The following is a 16,560-nucleotide window of genomic DNA, read 5'->3' on the forward strand; positions in this document are numbered from 1 at the left end:
ATAACATCCATGATAGTTTTTTTGCCTTTGTGGTTCCTCAATTCCACCCACACAGACTCCACATCTTCTGACCCTATGTCATTCAGCACCATAGATTTAATTCCATTCTTAACTAATAAGGCAACCCCACCCCCTCTGCCCACTTCCCTGTCTTTTCGATATGTTGTGAATCCTTGGATGTTTAACTGCCAGTCCTGAGCTCCCTGCAACCACTTCTCTTTGATGCCTACCACATCATAGTCATTCAAGAGGATTTGTGCTGTTAATTCATCTACTTTGTTGCGAATACTACGAGCATTTAGATAAAGTGCCTTAATGCCAACTTTCTCATCATTATTAGAGAGGATGGAAACCCCAAGATGTCTTAAGCTATCCTTCCTTTTTGCTATATTCCTAGTCTGCCTTGAGCTTAAATCCACCTGTACACATGCTATCCTGTTGCTTATCTTTCCATTTAACTCCACATTCCCTGTTTCTTTCACTTTCCCTTGCCCCCGACTCACGAGTTTAATGTCCTACTGACCACCCCATTTATCCTTTTCGCTAGAACACTGGTTCCAGATCGGTTCCGGTGGAGATCGTCCCAACGGTACACATCCCCCCGGTTCCAAAACTGATGTCAATGCCCCATGAAATGGAAACCCTCTTTCCCACACCAATCCCTTAGCCACGTGTTTACTTCCCTAACTTTCTTTTCCCTATGCCAATTGGCACGTGGCTCGGGCAGTAATCTGGAGATTATGCCCCTTGAGGACCTGTACTTCAATGTTTTTCCTAGTGCTTCATAATCCCTGAACAGATCCTCTACCCTAGCTTTGCCCATGTTGTTAGTCCCAACATGGACCACAACAACTGGATCCTCCCCCTCCCGCACCAATATCCTTTCAAGCCGATCAGAGATGTCCCGCACCCTGGCACGGGGGAGGGGACACACCATGCAGGACTCCTGATCCGGCTTGCATAGGATACTATCTGTCCCCCTAAAAATAGAATCCCCTATAACAACTACCTGTCTTTTTGCTCCCCCCTCTTGAATGGCCTTCTGCACCACGGTGCTGTGGTCAGCTGGCTCATCCTGTCCACTGTCCTTTTCCTCATCTGTACAGGGAGCAAGAATCTCCTACCTCTTGGTCAAGGTCAAGAGCTGAGGCTCCTGTACTCCTGAACTCTGAATCCCCCTACCTGCCTCACTTACAGTCACACCTTGTCCCTGAACACTTTCTGAATTTGAGTTATTTAATCTACTGGGTGTGACTGCCTCCTGAAACAAAGTGTCCAGGTAACTCTCCCCCTCCTGGATGTGCCGCAGAGTTTGAAGCTCAAATTCCAGATCATTTACTCTGATCCGGAGTTCTTCCAGCAACTAACACTTGCTGCAGATGTGGTCACTGCCATTCTCAATGGGATCAGCCAGCTCCCACATCATACAGCTACAGCACATCACCTGTCCAGCCATTACTACTTAGAACGTAGAAACATAGAACATAGAAAAGTACAGCATAGTACAGGCCCTTTGGCCCACCATGTTGTGCTGTGGAATAATCCTAATCCAAAAATAAAATAACCTAACCTACATTCCCCTCAATTCACTGCTGTCCATGTACATGTCCAGCAGTCACTTAAATGTCACTAATGACTCTGCTTCCACAACTACCACTGGTAAACTATTCCATGCGCTCACAACGCTCTGGGTGAAGAACCTCCCTCTGATGTCTCCTCTATATCTTCCTCCTAACACCTTAAAACTATGACCCCTCATGGCAGTCTATCCTGCCCTGGGGAAAGATCTCTGGCTATTGATTCTATCAATGCCTCTCATTACCTTGTACACCTCGATCAAGTCACCTCTCTTCCTCCTTCTCTTCAGAGAGAAAAGTCTGAACTCAGTCAACCTCTCCTTGTAAGACAAGCCCTCCAGTCCAAAAGCATCCTGGTAAACCTCCTTTGCAGCCTCTCCAAAGCCTTCACATCTTTCCTATAATAGGGCAACTAGAACTGGGCACAATATTCCAAGTGTGGTCTCACCAGGGTTTTGTACAGCTGCAGCATAACCTCGCGGCTCTTAAACTCGATCCCCCTGTTAATGAAAGCCAAAACACCATATGCTTTCTTAACAACCTTATCCACCTGGGTGGCAACTTTGAGGGAGCTGTGCACTTGAACACCAAGATCCCGCTGTTCCTGCACACTGCCGAGAATCCTGCCTTTAATCCTATATTCAGCATTTAAGTTCGACCTTCCAAAATGCATCACTTCGCATTTATCCAGGTTGAACTCCATCTGCCATTTCTCAGCCCAGCTCTGCATTCTGTCAATGTCTCACTGAAACCTGCAATAGCCCTCGATACTATCAACGATTTACTTATTTAGTTAACTTTTACAATTTTTGTATTAAATGCTTTCTAGTACTTCTCTGCTACACTCTTTTTCAATTAAGCAATTTCACTTTTAATCAATTTACCCCAGCCAAGCCCTGCCCATCTTTGGACTGTGGGAGGAAACTGGAGCACACAGATATGGGGAAAATGTGCAAACTTGCCTCCAAAAATGACCAAAGGCTGGAATCAAATCTGGGTCCCTGGCATTGTGAGGCAGCAGCGCTAAACACTGCGTGAGGAATAAATGGATGGTATTATGTATGCATGATCGAATTAGTTCACGAGGGAGATAAAGGGCATAGATTTAGACACAGGTCTGACAGTGAGATACCATAATCGGTGCTGGGAATGCACCATGTGAAGACAGTGAATAAAGCAGACATTGAGACCAGGATCATAATTAGTCTGAAGCGATTGGAAAATTGGAGTTCGAGCGAGAGAATATTCAGACAATTGGATGCAATACTGATGGTGATTGTTGGCAACAGGCAACTTAGTAACTGGCCAGAGAGGGTGTACAGATGCTCCTCAGGAAGTTTTCTATCCAGATGCATCACAGCTTGGTATGGCAACTACTTTCCCCAAGGCTGCAAGAAACTCCCAAGTGCCATGAACACAGCCCAGTCCATCATGCAAACCAGCCTTCCAACCATTGACTGTCTGGCAGGGTCGAGGCCCGAAACGTCAGCTTTTGTGCTTCTGAGATGCTGCTTGGCCTGCTGTGTTCATCCAGCTCCACACTTTGTTATCTTCCAACCATTGACTTCAACTTGTGATGATGCTGAGGTTTTGAGATTATGTCGAGGTTTTTGTTTTAAAATAAGGTTTAAAGCAGAGGTTACATCCAGTCTACCAGAGTCACTCGAGTAAACAGCTTGTGGGGCCTTAGTTTTTATTTAAAAGGTTGGAACAATACAGCCCGCCTGGATGGCCATCTCTGATGGACCAGGATTTCTTGCAGATGTTAGGTTTTAACTTTAGATTTAAGCAGTTGTTGTTGTGTGTTTGAAGGAACGGAAGCTATTATTCCCTCTCTCAATTACAGCCAAAAGCTGGGGCCTCTCTCCCTCGGCTGCTAGATTCTATGTGAGACAAAACACACTTTTCTGAATCTGTCTATTTGTCAAAGAGTGTGTTTATGAGACGTTCCTACATTGGGACAGTTAATTCATCGCTGTTATTCTGTTAAGTTTTCCAATATAATTAACCTACTCCAAATTCCTCTTTCTGTGGTTGTATTTTAAACATAGTGTTTAAATAAGTTGTGTTTTGCTTGACATCGAGTAGTTTGACCAATTGAATTGCACCTGGAAAACAGCATTTACATCTGGCTTTAAAACAAGAAAAGTTTAGGGTCTAGGTTACCTGCTTAAAGCATTTTGAGGGGGTCTGGTCTGGTTCATAACAATCTATACTTCCTGCTGCACCAAGAAAGCAACTGACACACTCGAAGACCACTCCCACCCCAGTTATATTCTCTTCCATCTTCTTCCATCAGGTAGAAGATAGAAAAGTTTGAATACATGTCCCAACAGATTCAAGAATTCCTTCATCCTTGCTTCTATCAGACTTTTCAATGGGCCTCTCAAAAGTTAATGTTGAAGTTAAAGTTATGCACCTTCTCTGCATATTCTGCATTCTGTTCTATTACCCTAATGCTCTTGTATGGCACAATCTGCCTATATAGCTCACAAAACAACACCTCTCACTGTAATAAAATGTGAGGCTGGATGAACACAGCAGGCCAAGCAGCATCTCAAGCAGCAGCCTCACATTTTATTATCTTGGAATTCTTCAGCATCTGCAGTTCCCATTATCTCTGATACTATTTTAACCTCTCACTGTATCTTGCTCCATGTGACAATAGTAAATCAAATCAAAGTCCAAAATGGTTTATAAGACCATAAGACATAGAAGCAGAAGTTAGGCCTTTCGGCCCATCGAGTCTGCTCTGTTATTCAATCATTGCTAATAAGTTTCTCAATGCCATTCTCCTGCTTTTTCCCTATAATCCTTGATCACCTTGATAATAAAGAACCTATCTATCTTTGTCTTGAATATAATCAATGACCTGGACTTCACAGTCTTTTATGGCAATGAATGCCATAGATTCAGCACTCTCTGGCTGAAGAAGGTTCTCCTCATCTCCATTCTAAAAGGTCTTCCCTTTACTCTCAGGCTGTGCTCCCTGATCCTGGTTTCTCTGGCCAATAGAAACATCTTCCCAACATCCAGCCTGTCCAGGCCATTCACTATTCTGTAAATTTTAATTAAATCCTCCTTAGTCCTTCTAAATTCCACTGAGTATAGACCCAGAGTCCTCACACATCCGTCATATGTTAAGCTTTTCATTCCTTGAACCATTCTTGTGAACCTCCTCTGAACCTTTTCCAGGGCCATTACATCCTTCCTGAGATATGGGGTCCAAAATTTCTCACAGTACTCTAAATGTGGTCTGACCAGAGCTTTGTAAAGCATCGGAAGTACATCCCTGCTTTTATATTCTAGTCCTCTCAAAACAAATGCCAACATCATATTTGGCTTCCTCACTACAGACTCAACCTGCAAGTTTATCTGAAGAAAATCCTGGACTGGCACTCCCAAGTTGCTTTGCACTTCAAATTTCTCAATGTCTTCCCCACTTGGCAAACAGTCTACTCTTCCTAATAAAGTGCATTCCCTCATACTTTCTCGTGTTCTATTCCATCTGCCATTTCTTTGCCCACTCTCCTAACTTGTCTCAATCCTTCTGCAGCCTCACACCTTCCACAACAGCCAGAATGCCCTCAGTTCCTTCATTTCGATCATTAAAGTATCAAGTGAAAAGTTGTGGTCCCAACACTGACCCTTACAGTCACTGGCTGTCATCCTGAAAAGGACTGTTATATTTTGCATCAGGCCATTGCATTTTTGGGTGTGATATCCTTCACTTCTCCACCTCGTCACCGACCGCCCCCCCCCCCCAACCCCAGGTTTAAAGTCCTGCTGACCATCCTATTTACCCTTGTCACAGGAACATTGGTCCCAGCTCAGCTCAGCTGCAGACCATCCCAGTGGTACAGATCCCTCCTATTGCAATACGGATGCCAGTGCCCCATGAAAAGGAAACCCTCTTTAGCACACCACTCTTTTAGCCATGTGTTTACTTCCCTTATTCTCACGTCCCTAGCCAACTGGTACAGGAATCCGGCAGTAATCCTTGAGCCTGTTCTTTAATTTACTTTCCAGTTCCTGATAATCCCTCAACACGTACTATTACCTCGTCTTGCCTATGTTGTTTATCCCAAAGTGGACCACAACAGCTGAATTCTCCCCCTCCCTCTGTCCTTTCAAGCTGGTCAGCGATGTCCCTCACCCTGGCACCGGACAGGCAACAGACCATGTGGTACTCCTTATCCTGCGTACTAAGGATGCTGTCTATTCCTGTAATTATCGAATCCCTTACAACTACCAACTCTTAAATGGCCCCCTGTGTCACGGTGCCGTGGTCAGCTGGCTCATCCTCCCTACAGCCCTGTTCCTCATCCACACTGGGAGTAAGTGCCTCATACCTGTTGGACAAAGTCAAGAGCTGAGGCTCCTCTGTTCCTGACCGCAGGATGCCTCTATCTGTCTCAATTGCAGTCACAACCTTCTGTCCCTGGCCACTGATCAAATTTGTGGTACTTAGTCTGACATTCTCCCCTCTCCCCACTCCCTGTGGGAGTGAATCCCACATTCCCTCCCAACCACTGCCTTTGGGCAAGAGTCCCACATTCTCCCCCCACTCCTTGTGGAAGCCAGTCCCACATTCACCCCCAATTTTCTGGAGGGGAAGGGGGGAACATTTCTCTGAATTCCCTGTTGGATTTATTTACAACTGTCTTCTATCCTTGGCCTCAGGTTCTGGTTTCCCAGCCCCACAAGTGGAAACATCTTCTGTACATCTCCCAGATCAAGTCACCTTCCAGAAATTGAAACACCTCGATCAGGTCACCCACAGCTTTCTCTTTTCATGAGAAACCAGCCTCAGACTGTTCAGTCTCTTCTGACTGTTATAACCTCTCGGTTCTGGGATCATCCTTTGTAAATCCTGCTTGCACCCTCTCCAGTACCTGATTTAATACAAGGCTGACACCATCTCGATCACAGGCAGCAGTATGTCACCAATAACTTACATTTTACACTCAAGGTGACCCAGTTTAACACTGAGTTAGTATTTAACTCACTGCCACAGCTCATCTGGGCATGCTCACCTTGAGAAGTTCTGCTCCTCTCTCCAATGGGATTTCCATTCCAACCTTTCCTTTCTTGTTCACCGGCATTAACTTCACTGTCGCTCCTGGTGTTTGAGCAGGTATTTGCTAAAACTTGTTTCCACAGCCATATCACATTCCTCAGTGTCTGCCTCAGCTCAAGCTCACCAAACATGGATCCTAACTGAAGATGCATTACTCAAGTTTTGAATCCTTTCTGGATCACAACGATCTCCATGATGTTCCATGTTCCACACAGAGCTGTTCTTTCCATATCAGTGTCATGCGGTGTCATACACACACTCTCGACCTCTCTCTAACAACATTGCTTTAAGCTGGCTCAGGGCAGCACAACTCCGCAGTTCCACTTCATCCTCCATCTCATGCGCTGGGCTAACAAGTACCATTTTCTTTTCCTTTCAGACATAAAAGCATATGTGATGCAACACCTCAGAGATACCCATGATATTCTGGAATCTTCCTCCCCTCCCCTTTTCTCTGACTCCATCTCCTCCCACAACTCCACCTCCTGTCAGTTATTTACTGGAAATTGGAAGCAAAATTGTTAGCTTTTCCAATTCCAGACCAGAAAGAGCAGCAGTACCAATGATATCACCGATACATCAGAGAAAGAGTTGTGGGAGGCAGCCAGAATAGGACGAGAACAAGGAATGGTCCACCTACTCCAGGAAGAGACAGGAATAACTATGTCCCATGTGGGTACCCTTGGGAACCACTCTGAATTAAAAGAGATGTTGTTGATGGTGAGGACAAGCTTGGGCATGTGGAAGAATGTGTTGTTGGTTGATGATGCTTCAGGCCTGGGCTCCAGCAGAAACAGAGCCCCAAGATCATCCTGGTGGGGGATGGATCTGCAAAGGGATTGCACATGCATAGTAAAGATAAGGCTGCTGGAGCCTGCACACTTGAAATTTCTGAAAAAAACTCACAAAGGGTCAGAGGATTCATGGATGTTCATGGGCAGGGACTGGACCAGGGGAGAAAAGGCCGAGTCAAGGTGGGAAGAGATGAGTTCTGTGGCCATGAGCAGGCTCTCACAATGGGTCTACACAGGCACTCCTGTTTGTGGATTTTCAGAAGGAGGTAGAAGCAAGCTGAGTATGGATGAGGTTGATCGGCTTGGAGACAGCAGGAGGTGGGGGGGATGTGGTGGGGGTGGCAGGATCACCAGATGAAATGAGGTTAATGACAACAGTTGATACAATGGCCTGATGTTCTATGGTGGGTTCACGTTCCAGGGAGAAATAGGAGGAGGTATCTGTGAGCTGGCGCTCATCCTCTGTAATGTGGAAGTTAGTACACCAGAGTACAACAATACCATCCTTATCGGCAGACTTAATAACAATCAGGGTTGGATCTAAGTGCCAAGGTCAGTTGAGAGGAAGATGGGTTGCATTGGGTGTGGTGGGCAGAGAAACTGAGCTGTCCAATGTCATGTCAACAGTTCTCAAAGAACATATCGAGTGCAGGCAAAAGGCCAGAGGGAGGGATCCAGGTGGAGGGAGAAGGTCTATGGGATATGGGGAGGGCTCTTGTTCAAAGAAGCAGGCACGGAGGAGAAGACAATGGAAGAAGAGTTCTTCATCACATATTGCCTGAAATCCATTAAGCTGGGAACACAGAGGGATAAAACTGAGACCTTTGTTGACTACGAAGCTCAGGCTCAGATTCTCTAGCATCAGAAAGGAGTATCAGACTGTCAGAGAGTTGGCACTGAGGGAACACTGCACTGTCAGCGGTTTTGTACTGAGGCAATGCTGCACTATTGGAGCTGACATCTTATATGTGATGTTCTAATGTAGCTGTGTGCATGGTCATTACTTCCATGTCAATATAATTGATAACTCGAATACTGCTGTCAAATGAGCGTCCACAGAAATTGTGGAGGTGTAATTTTCTGATGAACTGGCTGATGAAATCACTGCTTTTAAATAACACTGGCTCCGGTGAGGAAGGGGCTGTTTTTGGAGACATCACTTTGAAAGAAGCAGCACATCTGTTGGAATTGAAGGTAATTTCAGAATTGTGAATTGAACTGGCCTGTCAGTGATGGTGACTGAGAATCACTCAGCAGTAACTAAGGAACCTCATCTTGTTCCTTCATGTCCCCTACACACTCAGCAATCAGCTGTCCTCATCTATCAAGCCTCCTTGGTACCAAGCCTCCTCCATCACTTTTTTCTGCACGCCAGTGATCTCCGAGCCCTGTAATCAAGACTAGGAATAACACAGCCTGTTTACTTGCTCAGACCCTCGGTGACACAGGTTACATAGGTTATTGCTCCACGTAACTCCATTTCCACACACATGTAGATGACACTTAACTGCCCTCAGAAAAGTCACTTCAGGATGAGCAGCAAACACTGCTGCTCATCAGGAAATAAAAGTTTTTAAAAATTATTCTCAGCATTGCCACACTGTTGGATGGCCAGTGTTGAGGGAGTGTTGTACTGTTGGATGGTAAGCATGAGATAAACAGGAAATGTTACTGAGCTGTAGACATGATTACGAATTACATGTTCAAAAATGTTTAGCCAGTCTTCAGCAATAAATCACTGACAGGAGGATTGATACAGCCAGTCAAACTATTTGGAGCTTGCTTGAAGTTAGAAAGATGAAAGGTTGCAGCAGATCAGATAATCACGAGGCAGGAGAGACTGGTCAAGGACAGGAAGTCAGTGCCAAATGTTTGATAGGCTCTTGTCAGGTCTCTGCAATTAAACATAGCTTTTCAAAGCATGGTTTAGGTACTGATATCTCACTGGTGTTTGAGAATAAAACAAATTTTCATTGTACAGGTTCGGCTTTTGAGTATCCACCTGAATTTGCACCACTTGCAATTACTACAATGAGGTCTGTCTGCCCTTATGTGTGGTAATAATTGATCCCAGTGCCATTATTTGGAGAAGAATGGGTGCAGTGGGGAATTCTCACAGGGTACTGCAGTCAGTACCTTCCCTCAAAGGTCACTACAAAACATAGACATACAATCTGGAGCATTGTCACGTTCCTTCCTGTGGGAGCTTGCTGTGCACAAATTGGCTGCAGTTTTTCCCATATGACGACCCTTCAATAAAAATAAGGTGAATTGTAAAATGCTTCAGGATGCTCAGAATTCACAATACCCACACAGTTAAATGTTTAATAGACGATGAAGCATTTTACTCACGGGAAGCTGAGTCCAAGGGGATTTAGACTGGCCCCTGTTGAATGGGTGGCCCGTTCGAGACTGTTCAGAGATGGATTTATTCCCAAAGTGTTCACTTGAAAGGTACCGATGGACAGATAGAAGAACGGTGACTGGACACGAAACACTAACACTGTTTTGCTACAGACGCCGCCGGATCCGCTGAGTTTCTCCAGCATTTTCTGTTATTGCTTCTTTCAGATTTCCTAGAATCCACATTCAGTGTTTTGTTTGATTAAAGGGGAGTTTCTGGCTCTCTCAGCTGGCCTAGGCAAAAGCTGAGCTCACTCTGGGCAGAGGCTCAGTCTTTACCAGTTCAAGGCGAATGTGGAGCTGTGTAAATCATGTGGATTTCAATGTGGTTTTTCTTTTGTTTTAATGCAACATTCGTTTCAATGCTGTCTTGGTTTTACTTGTGAGACCACAGTGGGTTGTGGATGTAGGACTGCCTGAGAATGTGGTCAGGATCACTCAGCAACTCACAGAGAGGGCAAACGGCATTTATGGGAAACTGTTGGACCAAACTGACCTCAGGGAGAATGCAAAGGCACCCATGCACAGACACACAAACACACACTCCGCCTCCTCGAAACACACGCACTCAGCCACAGGCACACTCACTGAGACTCCCACACAGGCACCTGCCCACAGTCACACTCACTCACTCAGACATACACTCACAGGCATTCACTCAGGTACCCAACAAACATGAACACACATGCACACACACACTCAGACAGACACTTATTGACTAAGTCACCAACTCACTCACGCACACTCACATCCTCACTCAGACAGACACTTATTCACTAGGTCATCCATTCACTCACACACACTGACTCTCGCACTCACGCTCAGTCATGTGCCCATGTACCATCAGATACTGACTCATAGAAACATTCAATCAAACATTCACTCACACCCTTTCACACACTTACAGTCTCACAAACACACAGTTTCTCGTGTGCACACGCAAGGCCAACATATTTTACAAATTTTCATTGCGACACACGAGTTTGTGAATGTAATCCAAGAGGGAGCAATATTGTCAGAGCTCAGACAGCCCAGTCAGTGAGTGTGCACGGCAAATATGTTCGACAGGCAGGCAACAAAAACAAATAGTGCAGTACACTTGCACAGATTCGACAGACGTGAGGCCAAGAAAAAGCAGAATTGGAAAGGTACACAGGGCAACCTTTCTAAGAGGTTTGTGAAGATTAGCTTCTGGAACATTCACCACTGACTTCAAGATTCTTGGATTATGCAAGTTTGTGCAAACCCTTTCAAAGACCATAAGATGTAGGAGCAGAAGTAGGCCATTTAGCCCATCAAATCCACTCTGCTATGAGATCAGGGTTGATCTGATCATTCTCAACTCCACCATCCTACCTTTTTACCCCACAAACCTTGATTTCCCTTACTGATTAGAAATCTATCTCAGCTTTGATTATATTTAATAACCCAGCCTCAACAACCCTCAAGTGAAGACTTCCACAGATTCACCACCATCAGAGAAGAAATTCCTCCTGATCTCTGTCTTAAATAGATGATGCCTTATTCTGAGACAATGCCCTCCTGTACTAGACTCTCACATTACAGGAAACAATTTCTCCACATTGAGCCTGTCGAGTCCCTCTAAGAAACTTGTTTGATTCAATGACGTCACCTCTCATTCTTTGAAACTAAATAAGACCATAAGACATAGGAGTGGAAGTAAGGCCATTTGGCCCATCAAGTCCACTCTGCCATTGAAGTCATGGCTGATGGGCATTTCAACACCACTTCCCTGCACTCTCCCCGTAGCCCTTGATTCCTTTTGAGATTAAGAATTTGTTGATCTCAGCCTTGAAGGCATTCAATGTCCCGGCCTCCACTGCACTCTGCGGCAATGAATTCCACAAGCTCACCAGTCTGTGGCTGAAGAAATGTCATCTCATTTCAGTTTTAAATTTACCCCCTTTAGTTTTAAGGCTGTGTCCACGGGTCCTAGTCTCCCCACCTAATGGAAACAACTTCCTAGCGTCCACCCCTTCTAAACCATACATTATCTTGTAAGTTTCTATTAGATCTCCCCTCAACCTTCTAAACTCTAATGAGTACAATCCCAGGATCCTTAGCCGTTCATCATATGCTAAACCTACCATTCCAGGGATCATCCGTGTGACTATCCGCTGGACACGCTCCAGGGCTAGTATGTCCTTCCTGACGTTTGTTGCCCAAAATTGGACACAAAATTGGAAATGATGCAGACCCAACCTACTCAAACTCACCTCACAAGACAATCCCTCCAATACCTCGGAGCAGCCTGATAAACCTTCTCTGGAATTCCTCCAATGCCAACATATCTTAGATTGGGGCTGAAAACTAGAAAATATTCACAGTATTCCAGCTGTGGTCGAACTGTTCTCTTGTATCTATTTAACAGAAACTCCCCACTTTCATAATTTGTCCTTTTTTTTGACAGCGGTTGGTTGGCAGTATTCAGAGTGAGAGATTCTTTTATCTGCAAGGCAAGGGGTGCTGTTGGGTAACAGTTTGACAGTGACTTTTCCAGTACTGTAGTGCTTGAACCCTGGGCGAGGGACACAGGGTCGCAGTTCACAAGTATACCTTCTGCCATGAGCCCTTACCGGGGTTGTACTCGATATCCAACCACTTGTATTTTGTATATTCCTGGAAAGACAAGACACAAACTTACCGCAAGGGAATTCTTTCTGCTGGGCTTTGGGGGGAGGGGAAACAGTCACGAGTAACATAGTTAGCTCCTTCATGATCATCTCCTGCTGCCTTTGTTTCTCTCTGCCATTTGACATTTTGCAAACACACTACAGGTGACTCAGGATTGTGTCAGGCAGGGGTCATAGTTTTGAGAGAGAACACGTGAGAGGTCAGAGAATAGCTCTAAAGTTGAAGAAAAAAAAAATACAAAACAAAGTGAAATTTCACAGCTGACCCTGGACAGGCCTCAATATGGGAACTACTAAGAGGTGATAGTGTCTGCATTTCACAGTCTGATCAGCTAAATGTTTGTTTAATCTGTTTTATTTGCATATTTATAATAGTGGTAGGGTGAGGTTTCTTTTGTTTAACGGAGATCTGTCTTGATTTTATCTGAATACAAAACATAAGTACTAAGTTATCTTAGAACAGTGTTTTAAGAGCAGCAGAGACAGTGCTAATTTCTGGGTCTGCATATTAAGGTGCAGGAATGGCCTTTCATAGAGTGATGTGCTCTTTATGTCTGATCTGGGAGATTGGGAAAAAAAATCAGTGTTATTGATGATTCCATCCACAGAAAACATGTTTGGTCACCAATCATGTTGGATCAATAGGTTCGAATGGCAGATACTGGTAACAATGAATTTACAGGAACCAGGCTTGGCCTGCTGAGTTCCTCCAACTCCACACTGTGTTATATCTGACTTCAGCATTGGCAGTTCTGGCTATCTCTGTTTGAGATGGGAAAGCCACAGGAGATTCCTGCACTACAGGCTGGCCCTCCTACGTGTGTGTGGCCAGCATTTACAATTTTGGGATAGCAGTGGGGGGCAAATAAATCAAAACACAAACAGTGTGTTCTGAATTTCCACAGACAGTAGGAACTGCCGATGCTGGAGAATCTGAGATAACACGGTGGGAAGCTGGATGAACACAGCAGGCCAAGCAGCATCAGAGGAGCAGGCAAGCTTGGCATTTCGGGTCAGGACCCTTCTTCAGAAATGGGGGAAGGGAAGGGGATTCTGAAATAAATAGGGAGACATGGGGGAGGTGGATAGAAGATGGATGAAGGTGAAGATAGGTTGAGAGGAGACAGAAAGTTCAAAGATAATGGGAACTGCAGATGCTGGAGAATCCATGATAACAAAGTGTGGAGCTGGATGAACACAGCAGGCCACACAGCATTTATGATGGTCAAAGAGGCGAGATTAGAGCCAGTGAAGGTGAATGTAGGTGGGGAGTTGGGGGGTGGGGGGATAGGCCAGTCCAGGAAGGACGGATAGGTCAGGGGGTGGGATGGCGTTAGGGGGTAGGGGACGGAGAGGGGGAGAGGAATGGTTAGGGAGGCGAGGACTAGCTGGGCTGGTTTTGGCACGTGGTCGGGAAGGGGAGATTTTGAAGCTTGTGAAGTCCACGTTGATAACCTTGGGCTGCAGAGTTCCCAAGCAAAATATGAGACGCTGTTCCTGCATCTTTCGGGTGGCGATTTTGTGGCAATGCAGGGGGCCCAGGATGGACATGTCGTCGCGCCTCCCTAACCATTCCTCCCATCTCAAGCCCCAACACAACCCATACCCACTAACTTCATGCCGTCCCCCAACCTGTCCGTCCACCCTGGACTGACCTATCCTCCCCTAACTCCCCACCTACATTCACCTTCACTGGCTCTAACCCCGCCTCTTTGACCTGTCTGTCTCCTCTCAACCTATCTTCTCCTTTATCCATCTTCTATCCCCCCCCCCCCCCCCGTGTCCCTATTAATTCCAGAATCCCCTTCCCCACTCCCATTCTGAAGAAGGGTTCCGACCCGAAACGTCAACCTTTCCTGCTCGGCCTGCTGTGTTCTGAATTTTCACTTTGTAGTGAGAGTGATGTCATTTGCAAACTTCTCTTATATGAAACTTGAAAGGGAAAGTTTACAGATGTGCATCTCAAATCAATTACCACACTGAGATCTGGCACCCACTTAATTCATCACGGCCTACATGTGATAATGGGAACTGCAGATGCTGGAGAATCCAAGATAATAAAATGTGAGGCTGGATGTACACAGCAGGCACAGCAGCATCTCAGGAGCACAACCTGAGATGCTGCTGGGCCTGCTGTGTTCATCCAGCCTCACGTTTTATTGTCACGGCCTACATATGATGTAGCTTTGAGCTGAAATAAGAACTGTTTATAACCAGTTACACAGCGAGAATACAAAAAAATCCCACATTCATGAGTTATTTTCTTGTTTTAGAATTCCTACATTACATTTTATCTGCCACGCATGAGCTCACTCAGAAGTTGTCCAAATGAAAAATCACGCATTAGCCGATTCTGAGCAATTGGTCACAAACTCCTCTTAGGCATGAGCAAGATTGCCCCCTAAAAAGATACCGGCGCGTCTGCGCCCTGCGGCCTCTCATTTCAAATCGAGATGGCGGCCATAAACCCTAAATTCTGGGAGTGGAAGAAAAACGGTTTCACTCGAAGGTCGTATTCGGATTTACGTCTTAGCCAACGTTTTTATGAAACTTTTCCGTCACCCACCGTGTCCATCACTCTCTTCGTCATGCTGAATTGTGAACACTGCCAAAGACGGTAGGGAAACATATCACCCTCGCCATTGCCTATCTCGCTCATGCTCCTGTCAGACTCAGTACGGCGCCTGTGCACTGTTTTCTGTACACATTATGAGGAGGTGCCGCTATTGGATGGGGTTTTGGGGGTGGCGGGGGGCGGTGTATAAGTAAATATACGATATTAGATTATAATCCACCTCTCTCTCTCTCTCCCTCACACACACGTAATGGAATGCATGTATGGAAAAAATTCGCATTTGCAGGTACATTCAATTTTGTTCAAAAAGCACATAATTTATGGACAGTCAGTCAATGGTGGCGTTTTATAAATAGCTGCTGAAGAAATAAAATCAGCCTGACTCCAAACCAAAACATAAACAGATTCTGAACAAGGTCTCACAACTAACATGCATTGTCCGACAAAAAATGTCACTTCTTGTAAAACCTTTTGTTCTCTCAGGGCAGTGACTTGACGGGAATTCGGGGATTTACACATAAAGATTAATCAATTAAAACCTTATAACTGACTAAAGATTTAAAAGCATGTTAGGTTTGTTTAATAAATCCTCATCAGTAGTTTGAACCTTTGATCTTTGGTTCCCACTGCCAGGTATCCTGGGTACTTAAGTCGTGATTGACTCTTGGACCTGCTGTATTGGGAGGATCGGTTAGCTCAGCTGGGTGGACAACTGATTTCAGCATCTTGGGCTTTATATCCGCAATTTCTGAGCTTACCATTGCTTTGCAACGTTCCTCTTGCCAGATTCTTGGTGACCTTCTTATTTAAGTGAGCAACCGTAAACTCCAGTTAGAATGTTATGCAATACAAAACGGAGCCAGAGGGAAAACAAAATACTTAAACAAAATAAAGAACTGCAGGTGCTGGAACTCTGAAACAAAAAGCTCATGAATGTTGGACTTTTATCGTTCTCACTGTTTAACTGGTTAAACAGTTCTCCTTTTACCTACAAACTATGTAGGTCATGATGAATTAAGTGACACTGTCATATCTTAATGTAGTAATTGATTTGAGATAAAGTCTGTAAACTTTCCCTTTCAAGTTTCATATAAAAGGAGTTTGCAAATGGCATCACTCTCAGGACAGGGTAGAAATTCAGAACACACTTTTTTCCTTTTAATTTTCCCCTCCTGCTGTCCCAAAGTTGTAAATGCTGGCCACACGCACTTCCATTCCTCCTTGGGTTGAAATCCATCTGTCCTGTTTCCTTCCAAAATTCCCGGTTTTCTTCCTACTCCCATCTCTTCTGCTTCTCGCCATCACTGCAGTTCCTATCTGTTCATAGAAAATCAAACAAATGAGAGTTTGAGGCTTGCAACGAATCCTGTGCAATTATACCAGGAACTAATCAGGCCATGCTTGGAATGCACTGAATGTTTATGCGTTTGTTTTGTGAGAAAACAAAATTAGAATTGCAAATATGCCCTTTACCCAA

The 16,560-nt window shown here is 44.9% G+C and overlaps 1 protein-coding gene across 1 annotated transcript in view; it reads left to right on the plus strand.

Moving 5' to 3' along the window:
* The window catches only part of LOC132207190 (histone H3-like), a 913,943-nt gene that overhangs the window by 881,254 nt on the left and 16,129 nt on the right, over positions 1 to 16,560 (plus strand). The gene's annotated exons all lie outside the window — the stretch shown is intronic.

The sequence above is a fragment of the Stegostoma tigrinum genome, chromosome 44 (genome assembly GCF_030684315.1).
Source record: "Stegostoma tigrinum isolate sSteTig4 chromosome 44, sSteTig4.hap1, whole genome shotgun sequence".
Classification (NCBI taxonomy): Eukaryota; Metazoa; Chordata; class Chondrichthyes; order Orectolobiformes; family Stegostomatidae; genus Stegostoma; species Stegostoma tigrinum.